The following is a 23,004-nucleotide window of genomic DNA, read 5'->3' on the forward strand; positions in this document are numbered from 1 at the left end:
ACAGATCATCCAGACAGAAAGTTAATATGGAAACACAAGCTTTAAATGACACAATAAACCAGCTTGATTTAATAGATATCTGTAGGACATTACATCCAAAAACATCAGATTACACCTTCTTCTCAAGTGCACATGGAACATTATCCAGGATAGATCACATTTTGGGTCACAAATCAAGCCTTGGTAAATTTACGAAAATTGAAATCGTATCAAGTATCTTTTCCAACCACAACGCTATCAGATTAGAAATCAATTACAGGAAAAAAACTGTAAAATCGTATTGGGTTTTTAGATTAACTTAGCAAGAATTAACATCTTGAGAATTTGAAATTTATCCCTAAGATGTAATATGTCTTGCTTTTATTTAAGTCGTTTTTAGGGATAGCTTGGAGTGTTTTAAAGTTTTCTTCATGTATATCTTGCACATATCTTGATAAGTTTAATGCTGGATACTTTTTATTTCATAATCATCATGAATGCTCTTCTATTTTATAATGGTTATTTTCCTCTGTATTAAAGCTATTTTCTGTTAATTTTGTTTCAGTAAACATTTTTCATGTCTCATTACATTGACTGGAATATCCAGACTCATGTTAAAAAATACTGCTGATATATTACATTCTTTTTTAAAAAATTTTATTTATTTATTTATTTATTTATTTATTTATTTTATTTTATTTTATTTTGGCTGTGTCGGGTCTTTGTTTCTGTGCACAGGCTTTCCCTAGTTGTGGCAAGTGGGGGCTACTCTTTGTTGTGGTGCTCGGGCTTCTCATCGTGGTGGCTTCTCTTCTTGTGGAGCATGGGCTCTAGGCTCGAGGGCTTCAGTAGTTGTGGCATGTAGGCTCAGTAGTTGTGGCGCACAGGCTTAGTTGCTCCTCCGCATGTGTGATCTTCCTGGCCCAGGGATCGAACCCATGTCTCCTGCATTGGCAGGCAGACTCCTAACTACTGTACCGCCAAGGAAGCCCCCAGGTTACATTCTTACTTTGAACCTGACTAGAATTTGTGTGTTAAGCATGATGCCTGCTTTCATGTTTAGATAGAGTTTATGATGTTAGAAAATATGTATCTCCATCTTTTCTTTTCTTCTAAGAAAGGATGTTGAGTATTATCAGATGCCTTTTCAGTGCCTGTGGCAATGGTGGATGACCTATCATCTAAAAGATTTCTTTTTAATCCTAGTTGGATGTGAAGGAGGTAAATGAGGTAGTTCAGGGTTGGATGTCTCTGTGATGCTATTGTACAACTCATCTCTCTTATCAAATGGTACCGATATTTCATAAATACAGAACAGATAATAGAATTTTTAAAAATATTATTTATTTATATTATTATTTTTGGCTGCATTTGGGTCTTTGTTGCTGTGTGCAGGCTTTTCTCTAGTTGTGGCCAGTGGGGGCTACTCTTCGTTGCAGTGCGCAGGCTTCTCAGTGCCATGGCTTCTGTTGTTGTGGAGCACGAGCTCTAGGTGCTTGGGCTTCAGTAGTTGCAGCACACGGGCTCAGTAGTTGTGGGTCGTGGGCCCTAGAGCACAGGCTCAGTAGTTGTGGCACATGGGCTTAGTTGCTCCACGGCATGTGGGATCTTCCCCGCCCAGGGACTGAACCCATGTCCCCTGTGTTGGCAGGTGGATTCTTAACCACTGTGCCACCAGGGTGGTGAATCGTAGATTGATTTTTGAATAGTAATTTTTATATTTCTACTTTCTACCTTCTTGTATCAACACCTTTTGGTACCTTCAAGTCAAACTTCTAGTCTAGATGGAATTACATGGGTGTAAAGGTGCATTCTGGGCATTCTCAGTTATGCAAGTCTAGGGTACATGCTTGGGTCTGTATCATCTGAAGAGTAGAATATTGGGTCATGGGGCGGGATGGCTCACACAATAATTATTGTCTGGCAGCATACAGATAAACTTTTAAAAGTCACCTTGATGTATGAGTCATTCCTGAAACTCTCAATTAGTGGTTTTTTTTGTTCTTGTTTTTTCCAGGCAGGTTAAGATAGATGCCAAATGGACAGGATGCTTTGGTTATATGTTGCCTGTTTTAAACAAATCAATACCTCTGAATCAAAGTTTTGTAAGGATTTAAGTGCTCATTTTCTGTAGGATTTTAAATAACATCTGCAAGTCTCAGGTATTTTTCTTAAAGGTATTTGTGCTTTGGGGTAGGAGGTGATTGTTATTAATGTAACTAATCTGACCTCACCCCCTGGGGGGTTTCATGACCTTATTTTACTGATTGTGGCTCATGTTTAATTTATTCTCCCTCTTTTTTCCTCATTTTGATCATGCAGCCTCTTACTCCTAACCTGTGTGAGGCTTATTCCCTGTTTTTGAACAAAGGGTTAGGGGTTGGGGTGGATGAGAGAAAGTCCAAGGCGTGAACATACTTAGATGTGAGAATTCACAGGCACAAAGCTCTTTGCCCGGTGTTAGTGGAAGAACTCTTCAGTCATCCATTTGCTCAGCCTGTTGCCCAAATAAGGTGTTTCTGGTTAATTACTTCATACAAGATTTCCAGAAGAGCTGAATTAGAAGGGGCTGCAGATGAAGGCCTGCGCAGGCATACTGACTGCAGCAGGAATGATGGTTACCGCTTAGTGGGCGACCCTGGAATTAAAAGGAGAAAACCAGCCATCAGGGGCCATTTCTTGACGGGCAAGCCTTCTGTCCCTTTTCAACAGGCTGATGTTAGTACAGCGTTAGTTAAGGTGACCTTGGACATCTAGGAGAAGCAAATCTGACATACTTTGTTCTGTTTATGAAGGCAGAGAGGTATACAGTGCGTTTTAGACTCAGTTATTGGAGACATTTACTGAGCAAGTTTTGAAGAGTACAGATTCCTGTTAATAAGGCAGCATAAAAGATTTGCTCTAAGAGAAGCACTTAAGTAGTCGGTGGCCAAGTTTTTCTTTAGAAATTAATACTATAAGATTATGTAGTTGAAAATATCCTCTAAATATTCTGGAGTTTCTGTTACATATAATAGTGGCCTTGGCTCTGATGGTAGTTGAGGAAGTTTCAGATTCAACTTTTGTAAAGAGTACAGTGTGAATCTACTTTAGATTCCAAATGTCAGTGACTCAGGAAGGGTCCAGAAGTTGCAGCTTTTATTTCATCTTTGATTTTGTATATGGTTGCAGAAGTTCCACGTGTGTTATTACTTCTCCTGGTGCCTATATTCTGTATCTTCCTATGTTGGTTTAATAACCTCTCCTTGAGAGTCACATTCAAAGCACTCCGCATGACAGTGTGTATCCGCACTGCCCTGCAGGCCAGTTGGTGAATCTTTACAGGATGTCTGCATTTTTACTTGTCTTATATTACACTAACTCCTTGAGTGTGTTGGCTTTCTGAATATGTTTATGGCATATGGGCTGAAGATTTTCATGACTTTCTATTTCTGACATCCAGAATTTGTAGTAACTTCATGAGGAAGTGAGCTGAAGTTTTAAGCTTATTCCAGGGTTTCTCAGTCTTAGCACTATTGGCATTTGGGGCTGGATAATTCTTTGTTGTGGGGGGTGTGCCATGTGTTGTAGGATGTGTGGCAGCATCCCGCTACCCACTAGATGCCAGTAGTATCTCCCCTAGTTATGACAACCAAAAATGTTTCCAGACATTGCAGATATCCCCTGGGAGGCAAAAGCACCCCCAGTTGAGAACTACTGGTTTATGATATACAAAGAATGGTTTTTGTTATTATAAGAAAACGAACAAACATTTGTTTTGAGCACTAACTGTAGGATAATTCCAGCATTAAAGCCAAGTGTACAGAGGAAACATTCTTCAAAGAAAGCATACAGGTGAATATATAATTACTTATATAAGTAAATATAATACAACGTGATAAAGGCTATCCTAGATATAAGGATGAGAGAGTGGTGACCTCTGCAAGAAAGAGGTCAGCAAAACACACAAAAAAGGGGGGAGGGGAGATATTTGACTTGGGCCTTGAAGGATGAGTAGGAGTTGACCAGAATGAATTTGTAATGGCTTTAACAACAGAGAAGTCATCATGAATAAAGGTTAAATGACGCTACATTACAGTCTGCCTTGGGCTATGCTTCTTGTCCCAGCATAGGTATTAATAACATTGCTTTTACTCTTAAAAATGCTGTACTTTGAGCAATACATGGTCACTCTGGTAAGGGCTTGGAGACTTGAAAGCATGTAGTCAAATGATGAAATAGAGGTGTAGTGAGTCTTCTGATGTCAGAGTATAGTTTGTGGCAGAAAGAGATGTAGAGAATGCCTGGAGATGACATTGCAACTAGATGTGGAGGGTCCTGGAGGGTCTTGTATGCCATATTATGGAGATTGCTTTTGCTCCAGATATTCTAGGAACCATTTCAAAGCTTCCACATGAGGGAGTGTGTTAGGAAGGCAGCCACAGGGAAGATACACTTTCTGGACCCTTGAGACATTTCAGTTTAATCCATATGGTATATGCATCTCCCAAACACCTTCCCTTAGAGAAAATAGTTCCCTGAGAAGTTATTCTTGGCCAAGTTTTGCTTGGTTACATCCAGGTACCATTACTGAGTCCAAGCTCATACTGCTAACCACATGACAGGTCAGTAAATAGGGAGATGGTGTGTTGGGGCAAGGAATAGTGACTTTATTCAAAAAGTCAGCAGACCGAGAAGATGGTGGACTCGTTAGTGTCCCAAAGAATCGTTTTGCCGAAATTAGAATTCAGGCTTCTTTTATACTGAAAGGGGAGGGGGTGTGGCTGGTTGTTGCAACTTCTTGGTGCAGGTATCCTGCTATCCTGGTGGGCCTGGTCACTGTGTTCCTGTAAAGCACCAACCAGACAAATGTTATTCCCTGTTCTGCAACTTTTTATCTCTATATGAATGGAAAAATTTTATACTTTAAAGGTCAAGCCTGGGAGGCAGAGCCTTGAGAAAGGGTTATCCTGTATATTTCAGGCTACAGGCAACATTCTTTTACAAAAGGTGCAGACTTGGAAGATTGTACTTTTCTAAGAATTTATCCATTTCTTCCAGGTTATCCAATTTATTGGCATATAGTTGCCTGTAGTAGTCTCTCATGATCTTTTGTACTTCTGCAGTGTCCGTTGTTACTTCTCCTTTTTCATTTCTAATTCTGTTGATTTGCGTCTTCTCCCTTTTTTCCCTAAGTCTGGCTAATGGTTTATCAATTTTGTTTATCTTCTCAAAGAGCCAGCTTTTAGTTTTATTGATCTTTGCTATTGTTTCCTTCATTTATTTTTCATTTATTTCTGATCTGATCTTTATGATTTCTTTCCTTCTGCTCACCTTGGGGTTTTTTTGTTTTTCTTTCTCTAATTGCTTTAGGTGTCAGGTTAGGTTGTTTATTCGATATTTTTCTTGTTTCTTGAGGTAGGACTGTATTGCTATAAACTTCCCTCTTAGAACTGCTTTTGCTGCATCCCATAGGTTTTGAGTTGTTGTGTTTTCATTGTCATTTGTTTCTAGATATTTTTTGATTTCCTCTTTGATTTCCTCAGTGATTTCTTGGTTGTTTAATAGTGTATTGTTTAGTCTCCATGTGCTTCTATTTTTTACAGTTTTTTTTCAGGTAATTGATATGTAGTCTCATGGCATTGTGGTCAGAGAAAATGCTTGATACAATTTCAATTTTCTTGAATTTACCAAGGCTTGATTTGTGACCCAAGATGTGATCTATCCTGAAAAATGTTCCATGTGCACTTGAGAAGAAAGCGTATTCTGTCATTTTTGGATGGAATGTCCTATAAATATTAAGTCGAGATGGTCTAATGTGTCATTTAAAGCTTGTGTGTCCTTATTTATTTTCTGTTTGGATGATCTGTCCATTGATGTAAGTGGGGTGTTAAAGTCTCCTACTATTATTGTGTTACTGTCGATTTCCCCTTTTATGGCTGTTAGCTTTGTCTTATGTATTGAAGTGCTCCTGTGTTGGACATGGAAGCAACCTAAATGCCCATAAACAGATGAATGGATAAAGAAGATGTGGCATATATATACAATGGAATATTACTCAGCCATAAAAAGGAATGAAATTGAATTATATGTAATGAGGTGGATAGACCTAGAGTCTGTCATACAGAGTGAAGTAAGCTAGAAAGAGAAAAACAAATACTGTATGCTAACTCATATATATGGAATCTGAAGAAATGGTACTGATAAACCCAGTGACAGGGCAAGAGTGGAGATGCAGGTGTGGAGAATGGACTTGAGGACACGGGCCTGGGGTGGGGGTGGAGGGCGAAGGGGAAGCTGGGATGAAGTGAAAGAGCAGCATAGACATAGATACACTACCAAATGTAAAATAGATAGCTGGTGGGAAGTTGCTGTATAACAAAGAGAGATCAACTCAATGATGGGTGATGCCTTAGAGGGCCAGGACAGGGAGGGTGGGAGGGAGTTGTAGGAGGGAGGGCATATGGGGATATATGTCTAAATACAGCTGATTCACTTTGGTGTACCTCAAAAACTGGTACAAGATTGTAAAGCACTTATATTCCAATAAAGAGCTTTAAAAAAAAGAAAAAAAGGTGCAGAGCCAGCATGACTAAATACAGACAAAATAGGACAAAGGTTAGAGCTGAATAAATAGGTCCAATGTGGAGTGAGGTTTGTTCTGGGTTACAGTACTGTTTACAATTTTGTGACTTTCAACTGAGTTTCTTGAAGAAATAAGGAGACTTTCAGAGGATTCATGTAGATGTTCTTCCTGACTTATGAATGAAGATCATTTTCATCTGTTCCTGAGATTTGAGTGGATGACAACTATTTGAGAGAGAGAGAATGAATTATCTAATTCATTAGTTGGCAGAGTACACCCTGTGTGTCAGATCTAGCCTGCTGCTTCTTGTATGTAAAGTTTTATTGGAACAGAGCCCCGGCCGTTCATTAATTATTGTCTGCAGCTGTTGAGTGCTCCAAAGGCAGTGAATAGTTGTCATAGATGCCCTACAGCCTGCCATGCCTAAAGGGACCATCTGGCCCTTAAGAGAAAAAGTTTGATTCAATCGAATGAAATAAATTTTCTCAGAAAATCACTAAAGCACTCAAGTATTCTTCACATCTTCACTCTGGTGAAGATAATTTCCAAATGGACGAAATCATGCTGTTTTTAGTACATGTACTCTTTCCAAGTGAGGCTTTTGTTTTCAGTCTCACAGTATAAATGGTGTTATCCAGGATTTTACCTGAGAGAGCCATGATGTTCTAGAACTTGGTTTTTCTCTCTTCCAGGAAGTCTTGAATGTGCTCAGTGGGTTTGGTACTGAACTCACGGGGACACGCTGCCGGGCTGTGTGCCTGCCAGGGCTGCATGCATGGCGGGGCACACTCCATCCTGGGTGTCTGTGACACGGCTGCCCTGTTGGCTGTGGAGCGTGTCTGGCAGCTTTTTCAACTCCAGAGTCAAAGCCATAAAGGACAAATATATTTCACACTTGCAAGGTTTTTTTTCAAGGTTTTTTTTGAGAGAAAAGTGTTGTTTTACATGAATTTGTGTGTTGGCGCATACTTTTAGCTTTTAAAAATACAAGAGGAAAAAGAGGTAGTGTTTGTTTGGGCTAGTGCATTTCCTCCTCATAATTCTCTGGTCTCCCCTCGTTTTAATGGCCGTGTTTGTTTGTTTATTGCCTTTTAAAGTGATACTTGCACTTGGACTCATGACACTGCACACTGGTGTTGGGTAGAAACAGGACCTTTGGAGAGACCGCCAGGGACAGCCAGCTATCAGCCAGAGACAATGTTAATTAACGAGAATTGGTGGCCTCCTGCCCCCTTTCCAAAGCCAGGCTGGATATCTCCGCTTTTTGTGGGATTTGGCTGCTTGTTTGCAAGGATTCTCCAATAAAAAGGGAGTGGTTACCCTCGGAAACCAGTTCACATACATGAAGAATGCTTTTTAGTCCTTTACGGTCCTTGCCCCTTGTTCTTTCTTTGTGAGGTGTTTACATGAGGGTTTCCTTCATCTCGCGTTTGCTCCTTTAAAGCCCCAAGTGATTTTTATACTCTGTGAACCCCTCACATTAACTGCTTGAGATTTTTCTGGAAATTCCTGGTGTCACTTTAAATACCGTTTGTTCTGTGCTCTAGAAAGTTCTTGTTGCTGATTGCCAGTTACTGCATCTTCAAGTTAAGGAGGTTTGGCCAGATTGGCATTTGTGAGATGAAGAATTTCGCCTCAAGGGAATTCCCTGGCGATCCCTGGCCGGGGAACTAACGTCCAGCAGCTCTTGCCAAAAATTTAACAAAACAAACCAAAAAAACCTTAAGCATAAAAAAAAAGCATCCCACCCCAGCAAGGTGGAGCCGCATGTGAAGCCAGCTGGGCTGGGGACCAGGTTTCTGTAACACTGTGAACACTGACACCCCAGATCCTTGGTCTGCCTTTCTTCTCTTTCCTCCCAGTTTTAAAAAATTAATACACTTTTTAAAGAACAGTTTTGGATTTACAGGAAAATTAAGCAGCTAGTACAGAGAGTGCCTGTGTATTCCACATGCCACCCCTACAAATTTTTTGGTAATTAACATCCTACATTAATGTGGTACATTTGTTACAATTAATGAACTAGTATTGACACCTTTTCTTTCTTTTTTTTTTTTTGGCAGCACGGTGTGGCATGCAGGATCTTAGTTCCTTAACCAGGGATCGAACCCATGCCCCCTGCAGTAGAAGCTTGGAGTCCTAACCACTGGACCAACAGGGAAGTCCCCTTGACACCTTATTATTAACTAAAGTGTATAGTTTGTTCAGATTTCTTTAGTTTTTACCTAATGTCCATTTTTTTGCCCCAGAATCCCATCCTGGATACCACATTTCATTTACCAGTCTTGTCTTGATTGTAGCAGATTCTTTGACTTTTTTTTTTTTTTTTTTGATGACTTTGACAGTTTTGAGGAGTGCCAGTCAGGTATTTTGTAGGATGCCCGGTATTGGAATTTGTGTGATGTTTTTCTTACGATTAGACTGCAGGGATGGGTTTTGAGAGGAAGAGCACAGAGATGAAGAGCCACTTTCACCCCATCACATCAAGGGTACGTGTGTCACCATGATTCATGACTGTTGCTGTTGACTTTGACTGCCTGGCCGGAAACTCCTGATTGTCAGCTGTCTCCACTGTGAAGCTTCTCATTCCCCGCCCTTTTCATTCTGTGCTCTTTGGAAGGAAATCACCATGTGCAGCCCACATTTAAGGAGTAGAGAGTTATGCTCTAGTTCCTTAAGGAAGAATATTTACATAATTTATTTAAAATTCTTCTGCACGGAAGATTTGTCTGTTCTCCGCCATTTAATCATTTATTCATATCAGTGCGGAATCATGGGTATTTACTTTTAACTTTGGGTTATGGTCCAATCTTACTTTATTTTGTTGCTAAGATTGTTTCAACTTTGACCATCGGAGCTTTTTCAGTTGGCTCCTTTGTCATTTTTGTCTACGTGCCCCCATCCTTGTGGCCTTTTTTATTTGTTTGGTTTTGAGCACTTCCTTACTTTCTGGCTCTGCAAGACCCTCCAGGTTCCTCTGGTGCATGTCCTGCCCCGGTCCTAGAATCAGCCATTTCTCCAAGGAGCCCTGGTTCCTTTTCTTGGAGAAAGGTGCTAGGAACCAAGAGCTGGGTGCTAGGTGTGCTTGCTGCTGATGGGGTGTCATTTCTTTTAGCACCTCTTAGCCGACAGAGGGAAAAAAAATGTGTGTGTATACTAAGCTGCATGTGCGTGTGTGTGTTTGTACTAAGCTGCATGTGCGTGTGTGTGTTTGTACTAAGCTGCATGTGTGTGTGTATGTTTGTACTAAGCTGCGTGTGTGTGTGTATTTCTGTGTGTAACCATCTGTATCTATACATGACTTTAACTCATGTTTGACATTACTGATCTCTCCAACGCTAACCCACTACCATATGGATCATCCTAGACTCTTCCTCTTGTTTAACTGTAAACCCCCACTTCAGCAGTGAGAAACTTAGATCTTACCTTCTGACGTCCATTTACTTACTTGTTTAATTCCAGGGTGCATGTATAGCAGTGTCGGAATTGTTAACTAATAGCCCCGTGGGAAACAACTGTATCAAGAACACAGCCCTTCAGTCTGACAGACTTCACTCATTTCCAAAGTTACTTAGGTCAGCACCTCTCCCCACTCCTTTCAGTGAGGTTGTTTCATACATTTGTAATACAGTTAGATTCTCTTGCCACCGTCTGACTTCTTTCCTGAAATCCCTGACCTCTGAATTTCTTTCTTAATCTGCATACGTCAGGGTTCACTGTTTGTGTTGTACATTGTCAGGGTTTTGACAAATGCATGTCACACCCATCACTATAGCGCCATACAGAATATTTCCACCACCCTGAAATGCTCTGCGCTCTGCCTATTTATTTCTCTCCTTTTCCTCCCAGACCATTGACAACCACTGATCTGTTTGCTTTCTCTATAGTTTCACCTTTTCTTCCTTCCGTTTAGAAATCTCTTTACATGGGAGTTCCCTGGTGGTCCAGTGGTTAGGACTCTGTACTTTCACTGCTGGGGGCCCCGGTTCAATCCCTGGTCGGGGAACCAAGATCCCGCAAGCTGCAAGGTACAACCGAAAGAAAGGAAGGACGAAAGAAACACAGACAGACCTGTTTACATTTGAATCTCTGAAGTGAGTTTCCGCTGAGGATGACAAGCCATTCCGAGCTTATGGTCATTATCCTGCTGCTCTGGGAGGTACAGGAAGGTGGACCTCTCTTTGGAATAAAGGAGAGGATGATTTTGCTAGTGTATTGGGGAGGAGGGGAAGGATTAATTAGGAGTTTGGGATTAACAGGTACACACTACTATATATAAAATAGACCTACCGGCAGACCTACTGGGTCCTTGTTCTTTAGCACAGGGAACTCTATTCAGCATCTTGTAATAACCTATAGTGGAAATGAATCTGAAAAAGAATATATATTTGTATGTTTTGAGGGCAGTCCTGCCCTGCCTGTGTCTACAGCCTTGTTTTTCCCAGCTCAGGACAGGAATCCCCATTGGAGACACATTCCAGAAGCCACTCCTCCTTCTTTGTGGACCACTTCCCGTGGACCCTTGTTTATTCTCCTCTCTTGGGAATTTTGAATTGGACAGACAGGCAGTCAAGGTGGGTTCTTGCTGGAACTCTACAAGGTGTCCCCCGTCAGGAGCTGGAACAGTTATGTTCATCTTTTAGAGAAACAGAGATTAGAATCAGAGAGAGAGGGGACACTTCCTCTCTGTTGGCTGGATTTCCAGTCTTTGCTTCCAGGGCTTTCCTAAGGCCTGGCCACCTCCGCTTGGCTTCTGTTGTCACCAAGTCCAAGCTCGCTCTGCTCGCCGCATGACAGGCCAATGAATCGGAGACGAGGTGTTGAGACAAGGAATATGACTTTATTTGGAAAGCCGGCAGACCAAGAAGATGGCAGACTCATGTCTGTCAAAAAACCATCCTGCCTGAGTTAGAATTCAGGCTTCTTTTATACTAAAAAGGAAAGGGGGTGTTGTTGGTTATTGCAGAACTCCTGATGCCAGAATCCTTTGTCCTTGCAGCTGTCCACGTAGGTCAGGTCACGATCCTGTAAACCTCCAACAAGGCACATGTTATTCTTTGTTCTGCAGCTTTAATGAATGGAAAAGTGTTATACCTTTAAAGGTCAGAGGTTCCAGGATTGGGCTATCCTATGTATTTCAGGCCATACAGGAACGTTCTGAACTTGTAGCCAAAGCAATAGAATACAAAAGTTAATGTAAAACAAACAGATGTAACATGGAGTCTGATTTAGCTCTTCCCTGTAACACTATAAGATGCCCTGAACCCCTTAGTAAGTCACCCCTGGGTTTGCTCAAGCAAGTTCAAATTGGTTTCTGTTATTTGCAGTGAAGGAGCCCTACTGAAGCAATCTGTGTCTCAGTTTGGTCTTTTCCTCTGCCAGGTGCTGTTCTTAGTGTGTTTGATGTGTCAGACTTACATTGATAAAGTGTTTTAAAGGCCCTAGTGGAAGTCTGTGTAAAGGGGGAAAGGAGGGGGGTGGTTGAGTCTACCTGGGGGCAGCGGGACAGAGCTCAGGACAGAGGTGGGTCTGTCCGGTGGGCAGGGCATTCCGCATGGAAGTTGCAGTCTGAGCAGAGGCCTAGAGTTAGGGAGTGGAGTCATCTCAGGAGTTGCAATAGATTTCTCTAAATCTAAACATTACTGTAAAAGAGAGCTTTCACAGCGTATATTTAGTCTGTGTATATCTTAACAGGAATTGAGGCTTACAATAAAAACATGTATTAAACAAGCAAAATAAGTCAGGAAGACAAATACCATATGATATCACTTATATGTGGAATCTAAAATATGACACAAAGGAACCTATCTATGAAACAGAAACAGACTCACAGACATGAGAAGAGACTTGTGACTGCCAAGGGGGAGGGGTTGGGAGAGGGTTGGACTGGGAGTTTGGGATTAGCAGATGCAGACTAGTATATATAGGATGGATAAACAACAAGGCCCTACGGTATAGCAGAGGGAACTATATTCAATACCCTGTGATAAATTATAATGGAAAAGAATATGAAAAAGAATTTAAAAATATTTATTAAACAGGAGAGTTAAAATTAAGATGCAAAAGGAGAGATAAGTGACCATTTTCAGGGAAGGGCCAGGTGGCTGAATCAACCCAGTTGGGTTTTTCAGCAAGAACATGAGAACCCACTGATTTTGGTTTGGTTAATTGGAAGGAGGAAGGGAGATGAGCAGGTGCCTGAGAAGAAATTAATCATGGATTTGTAAAGCTTTTCTGTTGGGGGCAGGGAGGGTGATTGTGAAGAGGTCCACTTCAGTATTTTGAGAGTAATCAGTGGAACAAACATTTACATTTTTATTGTGCTGGTTAACATGATCCGTGGTGAGCGGTGGACTCTGGGAAATGATCATTTTCGGGGATGCTGGTAAAAAAAAAATTGACTCTGAGCCAGTTTGGCGGGAGGTTGATTTCTGAAGAAGCTCTAGGATATCTCACTTCTGCTCTACTCGCGAGAACACAGGCATCGTAATGTCTGTAGGAGACCACTTGTTACACTTGACCCCTCTGATTTGAGAGGCAGGGGGCTGGCCACTCACTCTAAACCCTGCCAGATCCACCCAACCAGGAAGAAACACCAAGAAGGAACATTTCATGGTTACTCTGAAATTGAGCAAATATGTGGGCAAGAAGTTGTATACCATCTGCACACTGGTTTTTGCATGTTGCCTAACTTTGAAATGTTCTAGAATATAGGCTCTCTGAGTAGAACCATCAATGTGTGTTTTAGACTTTTTGATAGAATTTGAACCATGTCATTGAGAGTAAATAAATACTTATTGTGCATTAATTATTGACTTACTAGAGACAGTGCTGGATCCATGCTGAGGAGATCTTTTTCCGGTTTAATGAGATGTAGTTGACATACATGTAAACCTTATACAAGTTTCAGGTTAAGAGCTGATGATTTGATACATGTATATACTGCAAAATAGTTGCCACAATAAGGTTAGTCAACAGATCAATCACATAGTTACTCTGTGTGTGTGTGTGTGTGTGTGTGTGTGTGTGTGTTTGGTGAGAACAGTTAAGATTTACTCTCAGCAACTTTCAATTATGTAATACAGTATGGTTAATTATAGTCGCCATGCTGTGCACTAGACCCTCAGAACTTATTCATCTTATAACTGGAAGTTTGCACTTGAGGTATAAGCTTATACTTGGGGGATTTGACCAGCATTTCGCATTCTCCTACCTCTTAGCCCTTGGCGACCACCAATCTGCTGTTTCTGTGAATTTGGCTTTTTTAGGTTCCATGTATAAATGAGATCATATATATTTTTCTTTGTCTGACTTCACTTAGCATAAAGCCCTCAAGGTCCCTCTGTGCTGAGGGAATGCTGTGTGGTCGGTCCCCAGAGAATTGGAGGACAGGAGTTGGGATGGAAGAGGGTGTGATTAGAATAAGTGCAGAGAAGGGCAGGTCTTATTCGTGATAATTTTTACCCTGTTCTCATTCAACAACTATTTATTAAATGCTGTGTTCGAAATACTGTGCTGGGTGCAGGCAAGGATACAGTAGAAAACACAACAGACACTTCCCTGATCACAGGGAACACAGATTCTACTACAGTGCTGTCCAATAGCATCTTCTGCAATGATGGAAATGACCTATAGGTATGATGTTCAGTATGGTAGCCTGTAGCCATGTGTAGGTATTGAGGAACTGAATTTTAAATTTTATATAATTTTAATCAATGTAAGTTTAAAAAGCCACGTGAGTAGTGACCACTTAGCATAATGAATCAAGTAGATTCTAGTAGTCTTCCTATTTAAATTGCCTCATTCTGGGTAACTAGAAAAATTTAGTTTTTGTCTTTTCTTTTGTTGATGTGGTGTATCACATTGATTAATTTGCATACGTTGAACCACCCTTCTGAACTTGAGATGAATCCCACTTGGTCATGGTGTATGATCTTTTTTATGTGCTGTTGGATTCAGTTTGCTGATATTTTGTTGAGAATTTTTGCATATATATTCATCAAAGATATTGGCCTGTAGTGTTATTTTTCGGTGGTGTCTTTGTCTGGTTTTGGTATAGAAAAATTTGATACTAAAGGCTAAAGTCCCAGGCTCATGTAATCCTACATACTGGAACATGAGAATCCCATCTTGGATATATTTTTGCTATGACATTTCCCAAAGCAAGTTTCATAGAACACTTGTCCCATGAAATGTATTGCCAAAAAAGCTTACTATGGTTTATAAGTTTGGAAAACACTGGCTGCTGGATATCCTGTGGGGCTGCACAATGAACACAGCATATTTATAGACCCTGATAAGTCATGCAGTAGAGAAACTGATGCTTGGTTCAGTTTTGCTTTGGCTGCATTTCTCAAACTTAGCTAATGATGGCACCTTTTTATTCTCTGATACATATCAACACATGGAATACTTTGGGAACTGAGCTTGGTTTAGGACTGGCTTAAAAACAAAAGGAAGAAATGGTCATAGTTTTGTCATAGACTGTGTCCCCTGTCCTCTCTCCCCCAAATTCATATGTGGAAGCCTAATCCCAAGGTGATGGTATTAAAAGGTAGAGCCTTTGGTAGGGTAATTAGGTCATGAGGGTGGAGCCCCCCTGAATGGGATTAGTGCCCTTGTAAAGAGACCTCAGACAGCTCCCTCCCCCTTACACCATGTGAGGACTCAGCAAAAAGCTGTGAACCAGGAAGTGGGCTGTCACTAGACACTGAATCTGCTACACCTTGATCTTGGACTCCCAGCCTCCAGAGCTGTGAGAGAGAAATGTCTATTGTTTATAAGCCACCCAGTCTGTGATTCTGTTATCCCAGCCTGAACGGGCTAAGAGAATTCTCTGCTTTGTTCTTTTTCTTTTTTTTTTCCTGCTTTGTTCTTGATTTTCCAAGAATATGAGAATCTTTTCATTCCCTTAGATTTTGGTAGGTAGAAACGTGACAGGATCTGGGGCATAAAACGGCATGGTACACATTGGGTGCTAAATGATTGCTTCTTGTCCAGAACAACTAAAATCTTTTTTTTTTTAAGCTCTTTATTGGAATATAATTGCTTTACACTGTTGTGCCAGTTTTTTTCTGTACACCAAAGTGAATCAGCTGTATATATACATATATCCCCATATCCCCTCCCTCCTGCGACTCCTTCCCACCCTCCCTATCCCAGCCCTCTAAGTCATCACCCATCATCAACGGAACAACTCATGTCTTCAGAATTTTGTGTGTATAAACTCTGTCTAGTCAGTTTTCTAAGTTTTCTAAGGTAGCTGTTGTGATCCAAGATAGCCTGAAATAATACATGCACAGAGAGGTTGAACTGTTTCATTTTGCTCTTCTATTTATTTGTGTTTATAAAATTAGTACTCGTGTGGCTATTTCCACCTTCTGTCTTGGTTTACAAAGGCCTATATGGACTCCATGGCTGTTGTTTAAGTCCCCTGATCTACTCTGTTGTAAATTAAAAGCATGGGGTCTAAGATATATCAACCCATATGGTATTAACAAAATTCTGGTTGGATTGAAATATACTATTTTTGTCACTTGCTATTTTTTAATTTAATTTAATTTAATTTTTATTGAAGCAATGTTGTGTTAGTTTCTGGTGTACAGCAGACTTATTTAGTTATATATATATATGTATATATGTATATATTCCTTTTCATATTCTTTTCCATTATGGTTTATTACAGGATACTGACTATAGTTCCTTGTGCTGTGCAGTAGGACCTTGTTGTTTATCCACCCTTGTTGTTGTTTATATACTAGTTTGCATCTGCTAATCCCAAACTCCCAATCCAACCCTCCACCGCCTCCCCTCCCTCTTGGCAATCACAAGTCTGTTCTCTATGTCTGTGAGTCTGTGTTGTAAGTCATTTGTATCAACTCATAGATTCCACCTATAAGTGATATCATATGATATTTGTCTTTGTCTGACTTACTTCACTTAGTATGATCATCTCTAGGTCCATCCATGTTGCTGCAAATGGCATTATTTCATTATTTTAATGGCTGAGTAATATTCCATTGTCTATATGGACCACATCTTCTTTATCCATTTATCTCTTGATGGACATTTAGGTGGCTTCCATATCTTGGCTGTTGTGAATAGTGCTGCTATGAACACTGGGATACGTATATCTTTAGAATTAGAGTTTCCTCCAGATATATGCCCAGGAGTGCTATCACTGGATCATATGGTAGCTCTATTTTTAGTGTTTTAAGGAACCTCGATACTGTTCTCCATAGTGGCTGCACCAGTTTACATTCATCTGTGGGTACTTTTGTGGTTCATCAGCGGAGTTGAGTAGTTAAGGCAGAGCCTCTGTGGCTCACTGAGCTTAAAATAATTAGGACCCTTCCAGATAAAGTTTGCAACTCCTGTTCTAGGGCCTCTGCCATTGGCCCTGAGCATCAGCTGTGAGTGTCCTTACAGATCTGAAGCCTGAAGCAGCGGGGCGGTGGTTGGGGCGCAAAGCGAATTCCCTGTGGGTGTTGTACTTAATACAAACCCTGATTCAGTGTCCCGAGAGGCTGTGCGATTGTGATGCAAAGAATCAAAGGAATAGCCCAGGTGTGGCAGACCTTGAAACAATATTCTTTGATTAAGGAGAACATTTTATTCTGGACTGTGTTTGAAATGAGAACCTGCTGGCTTACAGAGTGATGGAAATAAAGGAAGTAGGGGCCCTTTAACGCAGTAAGTGGATTAAATTGAAGTGGAAGGTAATTGAAGCACGCTGTAAATATTGGGAAGGCTTGGGAGACGTAGAGATGCAGTTGAAGAAAGTGACATTTCGCAGTGGAAGACCAAGCCGTATTTCAACAGTACTGCCCCTGATCCAGCTCACGTTGTGTTTGCCGAGAACAGCAGAGCAGGGAGCATCTCTGGAGTCCTGGCCTATGAATTCTGCAATTGCCTGGTCCCTTCCTGGAGCCCAGGTCCCTGTGTTGAAAGACCAGGGGGCGAGGATGCCCCTGGTTGTCCTCACCTCTCCAGGGCAGCCGCTGCTTGGTTTGCTTGGACTTTCTTTTCAGTGCCTCCAACGTCTCAGAATTTTTTTGAAAAGATGTTAAATGGTTGGTTTCGAAGCTGCTGCTCAGAGTGGCAGCCGTTCAGGGAGATGGATGTGAGGTTCCCAGACGGCAGCGTAGCATGGGTCTCACCCGGGATGTGGAGAATGAGCCTGGATGCTGCGGGTCTGTGGAATCACAGTGCCCATTTGTTCGGGAATCGCGGGGTCCCAGAGTGGCTGTGCTGAGTCAGTGAGTCACTGAAGGAATGTAATTTGCATTTTTTGCTAATGAACTAATTTGCTGAGAGGAGGGGATTTAGTGCAGTCCCCCCATCCCTCTCGTTTTTTTTTTTTTTTTTTTCACCTTGAGCTGCATCAGCCGTAGCTTTCATGAGCCTCAAGAGTCATCGAGTGAATGGGATCTTTTATTTTCCATTATGCTTGTTCTCTTTCCCAGGACTAATATCCAGGTGCCTTGAAAACAGCCTACAAAACAATGCACAAAAAAAAAAAAAAAAAAAAAACAATGCACAAGACCAGAAACCAAATTGAGAGGGTGTTCTGACTGAATGCCAGCGTATTTCCCTTGGTTGAGAACTCTGGTCTTGGTAGAGAATGCTAGAGGGCTTGGTGATAAGAGGATGTGTGCCTTTAGTATAAAGGAGAATGGTTGTAGAAACAGAGGTTTTTTTTTTTTTTTTTTTCTTTATATTTGTTCAATTTATATCATTATTTCTGTAACCATTTCCAGTTCTTTAGGAGCGCTCCTATTTTACCATACTTCTTAGTGTTGACAATTTAATATAATGTTGGCATCCAACTGCAAACTCCATTAATATAGATGCCTTCTTCAGTGTTTTTTTTAAAGCCCTTTACGGGAATATAATTGCTTTACACTGGTTGTGCCAGTTTTTGCTGTACAACAAAGTGAATCAGCTGCATCTGCACATATATCCCCATGTCCCCTCCCTCCTGCCACTCCTTCCTGCCTTCCCTATCCCACTCCTCTAAGTCGTGACCCATCATCAAGTTGATCTTCCTGTGTTATGCACCAGCTTCCCACTAGCTATCTGTTTTACATTTGGTAGTGTATATATGTCAATGCTACTCTCTCACTTCGTCCCAGCTTCCCCTTCGCCCGCCCCGCCGCCGGTGTCCTCAAGTCTGTTCTCTACATCTGCATCTCTGTTCTTGCCCTGTCACTGGGTTCATCAGAAACAGCTTTGAGAGACCCCCAGAGGCCAGGTCCTGCCACCGTCACCAGCCTCTAGGGAGGGTTCCCACAGCTCGGTCAGTAGAAAGGAAAATCAACGTCACTAAGAGTCCTCATGCTATTGTTGGAGGACGGAGGGAGTGAACAATGCTCACTGAACTGGAAAGGTATCTTGAGATGGAAAAATAAGGCAGGCAGCTCCAGGTGATCAACAGACCAGTTTATCACAGGGTAACTCACGGGATCAGGATCGTGCAGGCTATGACCCAGCAGCATCACAGCTACACGCCGCACCTCCCAGGGGCCACACCTAGGGTATGGGGGTGGGTGCTCGGAAATAGGACGTGTCTTCCTGAGTCATTTTATGAATGGTAACTGGTCTCATGGGCTCCTGGAATGTGTCAGCGAAGGTCTACATCATTGTTTAGGGACTGACAGAGCATGGAGGCCACCTGGTCCTAATGATTATGAAGCAATATCTAACTACAAAGGCCCTGATGACAGAGAAGTGATTTATTGCCCAGTACAGTCCTGGGCGGGGTCCGTGGGAGAACGGGAGGAGCTGCATGGACCCAAGATGGCGTCGGTTATGCTCACAGCCATACAGCTGTGTGTTAAGGTTTTGTTCTTTTAAGAGACCTTGTTCTATGGTAAGTGAGACTTCTCTCCAGTGAGCTAAAGACAGATGCTGTTGGAGAAGTGATCTCATGGTTTCCAGTTGGTTACAGACCACAAGTTGAGAGCCAAGCTGCGTGCAGTGCCTGAGGGGAGCTGCCCATCTTCTCTTCCATCTCTTTGCCCCAGAGTCCGCCCGCCCCCCATCACTTCTCGGAGATCAATATCCTCTGGTACTTAAAACACATCCCAGCCTATGGGAACAGAGGATTCGGTCAGGGAATTGATGGCCACAATCCAGAGAATCACAGGATGTGTGGAAGCAAGCAAACATCTTAAAATAATAGAAGCCAGAGTCAACGGTGGTCCCTTCCTTAACCTCATCCTCACCCGTGCACCACAGCTGATACAAGGAGGCCACTTGCATGGTGGAAACACCCGGCACCCACATCCCAGGCTGGCCACCCAGCCTCTGAGTCAGCTGATAGATGAACAGGTTATCAGGCTGCAGGTGGAGGAGAATGAGGTGACTGTTTCAGTTGTGCAGGAAAATCCTATGTGACTCATCTGTACGTTACATGTTATCTATCGGCATAAATCTCTGCCTGGACTATTGCAGTGGGCTCTTAATGGACCTCCCCGCTTCTCCAACCACCCACGTGAGCATCGTTCCAGAGTGATCCTCTGGCGTCAGATCCCTCCAGAAGCCTCCCCTCGTGTCTGGAGTAAAATCTGATGTCCTTACTGCAGCCTGCAAGGCAAGGCCCCGAGGTACCTGGCTTCTGGCCCCCTTGCCCACCTGCTCTAGTCACACCAGCCTTTCTCCTGCCCTTTTCCAGCCTGCCCCGCCCACTCCTGCCTCTCATATGGCACGTATCGCCCGGAACACAGTCTTGCCTTCAGCTGGCACACCTCACCTCTTCCTTCTGGTCTCGGCTCAGGTCCTGTATAGACAGGCCTTCCCTGACCTGGTGAAGTTATAACGCTCCAAATGGCAACCTTTTCTCACTTTCTGACACTGTATTGTTTTCTTTATTTTTTTCTAAGACACTTCCTGACACTTAACATATTTATGTCTGTAATTTTTCTCCTCCCACTGGGACGTAGAGCTCAATGAGGCAGGAGTGATCTGTTTTGTTCGCTGCTCTATCCCCAGGATCTAGAAGGATGCCTGGCAGTGAATATAAACCTAAGTTTAGGGACCCTCATCATTTAATGAAATAAACTATAGACCAGATTTTCAAATGGCTGACCCTAGTCCTGGTCCCTCTACAAACTAGCTGTGAGACAACGGGAAAGTCACTTAAATTTACCAGCCTTAGGTTTCATTTGGGTGAAATGGAGTGAAGAATACCTGCCCACTTTAGGAGATGATGAAATCAGGTAATCAGATGAGTGTTGAGCGCTGAGTGCTAGTCAGGTTTGGGGCCACAGGACCCTTGCACGGCAGATGCTCAGGAACTGTTGGCTCCCTGTTGCTTTTACCCCCAGTCACAGACCCTTGAGTTGGGTACCTGGCATTGCATCCAGGGTGTGACCTATGACCTAATGGAGACCTTTCAATGAATTATGACATCAATAATTCAGAGGCAGGCTGTGTAGTTTCCCTGATTCTCCAGAGGGTTGGGGAAATGTTCAGCTTCCCAGAGCCGTAAAAGTTCGCTTGACGTACAATCTTCTTACAGAAGTGGGTTTGGCAGGCAAGCTGTCGTCAATGACTTGAGTGATGGTTCTTCAAAATCAGGTTTAACTTCAGGGAGTGCTCCGTTACTGATGGATGACTTAACACCACCATTGTCATCTTCAGGTGCAGCTTCTCTTATCCCTGGAACTCGAATCCAGTCTGCTCATGGTCAGCTGGGTGTAGCCAACCTGGTTCTCTTTTCTTCCCATTCAGAGAGGAATGGCCAGTGGGGGAAAGGACTGGGGGCTCAGTCCCCAGATGGATGAGCTAGGTCCTGAATGGTTGGGAATTGATTATCTGCTGACTGGCTGGGGCCTTTAACCAGGGATAAGTACACTGGGTAAGACGCACAGTCAATGCTGTTAAAGTTTCCCATCCTGGTGTGGGGTCTCAGGCGTATTCACAGAGTAGTAAAAATGCCCTTGGTGATGGAGAATAGTTTTGGCTTTAGAGAGCTTTCTGTTCCGGTTGTGATGGCGGTGATGATAGATAAATGAGGACAGTGAATGATAAAGAAGGGACACGTTTTTGTTCACTAACCTTTACCCTAGCCTCCTCCATGTGTGCTGTCCTATGCCGAGCCCAGGGGACTCTTAATCAAGTGACATGGCCCCAAAGGAGTTTCCGGGTTAGGTGGCAGAGACAGTCATGTTCCTGATGATGGTGGTGATGATAATACAATAGTAATAATGATAAGAAGGCAAACGACTTCCCACTTTTTCAGCTTCGTCTGCTGCAGGAGGGTTGATGAAAGAGAGGAATTCTGGCTGGGAGTGGTAGGAGCATGTGGGTCACATATATTTTATGAAAAACAACTTAAGAGGTGGTTGAGGGAGGGTACGAGAAACTTAAAGAATCAACTGAAAGGAGATTTGTGAAGTGGACTGTCTTGTTCGCTCTTGCTCGGCAGACTGAAATGGCAGGGAATCGACAGGGCAGAGAAACAGTTGTCATGCTGCTTGTCCTTGATATTTACATCTTTGAGCGCACTGTCTTCAGTGCCTTTGTGAAATTTCAAACAGCTTAGTGGGGCGCCCCCAAACTCATGTTGCCTCCAAGGAGAGGAGATTAGTAAGGTTGAACGGTGGCCACGGGTGCTCAGAATTCAGGCTTGGACCTTCCCCATCAGTGGAGAACACACATCTCTTCATTCCTCTCTTTCTCCTGTTTTCCCCTCTTTGGGGGATGGGAGGAGTCAGAACCACAAATCAAAGGACAGTTTCTTGGCAAGAAACGCTGAACTGTCTTGCTAAGAAGGCTTAGAAGGTTTGTTCTGGAGATGGCGTCGTGGCGATTGCAAACCAGATTTGGAAAATATCGTTGATGTTTGGGATTCAGTTGATATCTACTAATCTCCATCCTCCTTGATCTCATTATTGAGATGAGCAGCCGTCAGGCTCTTGGACGTGGTGCTCTTTGTGGAATGCCACTTGCTCTGACGTGTTGACAGGTTTGCTGTCGTCATGTGACTTGGGGAGTAGGAAGTCACAGCTGGTGTGTATCCAGTACGAGATCACAGACACATGCCCTGGAAAAAATAAGACCGGGATTCCTTTCTGCATATTGTTTCCTTATTGGTAGAATAGAAATAATGTCTTATGTCACAGAGCTGTTAGCTCAGCGACTAGAATATAGTAAATTAAATCCATAACCTGCTGTTTCTAACAGCAACAAAAATAATAAAATAAAACTCTCTTTCCTTAATTGTAAAATGAAAAAAAAAAAAATAAGACCAGGATTTTTTTTTAAGGTTAATTGCTAAGTATCTCCTCAATGTGTTATTTGATAAATAACTGCATATATATATATATATATATAGTTTATATATATGTAATACATGTAATATATATATTGATAGCTGTGTGCCAGACACTGTTCTAAGCATTTTGCAAATAATCACTTATTTAATTCTCAAAAAAAGTCCTGTGAGGTAGATACTT

General features: G+C 42.2%; 1 protein-coding gene across 6 annotated transcripts in view; it reads left to right on the forward strand.

The window, feature by feature from the left end:
* OSBPL10 (oxysterol binding protein like 10) overlaps window positions 1–23,004 on the forward strand; it is a 312,125-nt gene that overhangs the window by 61,098 nt on the left and 228,023 nt on the right. The window contains exon 2 of one of the 6 annotated variants that reach the window (XM_057706431.1): window positions 8,608–9,033. The exons of the other annotated variants lie outside the window; for them this stretch is intronic. The gene's annotated coding sequence lies outside the window, so the exon portion shown is untranslated. The remainder of the gene's footprint in view (window positions 1–8,607; window positions 9,034–23,004) is intronic. 6 annotated transcript variants of the gene reach the window in all.

Source organism: Hippopotamus amphibius, chromosome 13, assembly GCF_030028045.1.
Source record: "Hippopotamus amphibius kiboko isolate mHipAmp2 chromosome 13, mHipAmp2.hap2, whole genome shotgun sequence".
Taxonomy (NCBI): Eukaryota; Metazoa; Chordata; class Mammalia; order Artiodactyla; family Hippopotamidae; genus Hippopotamus; species Hippopotamus amphibius.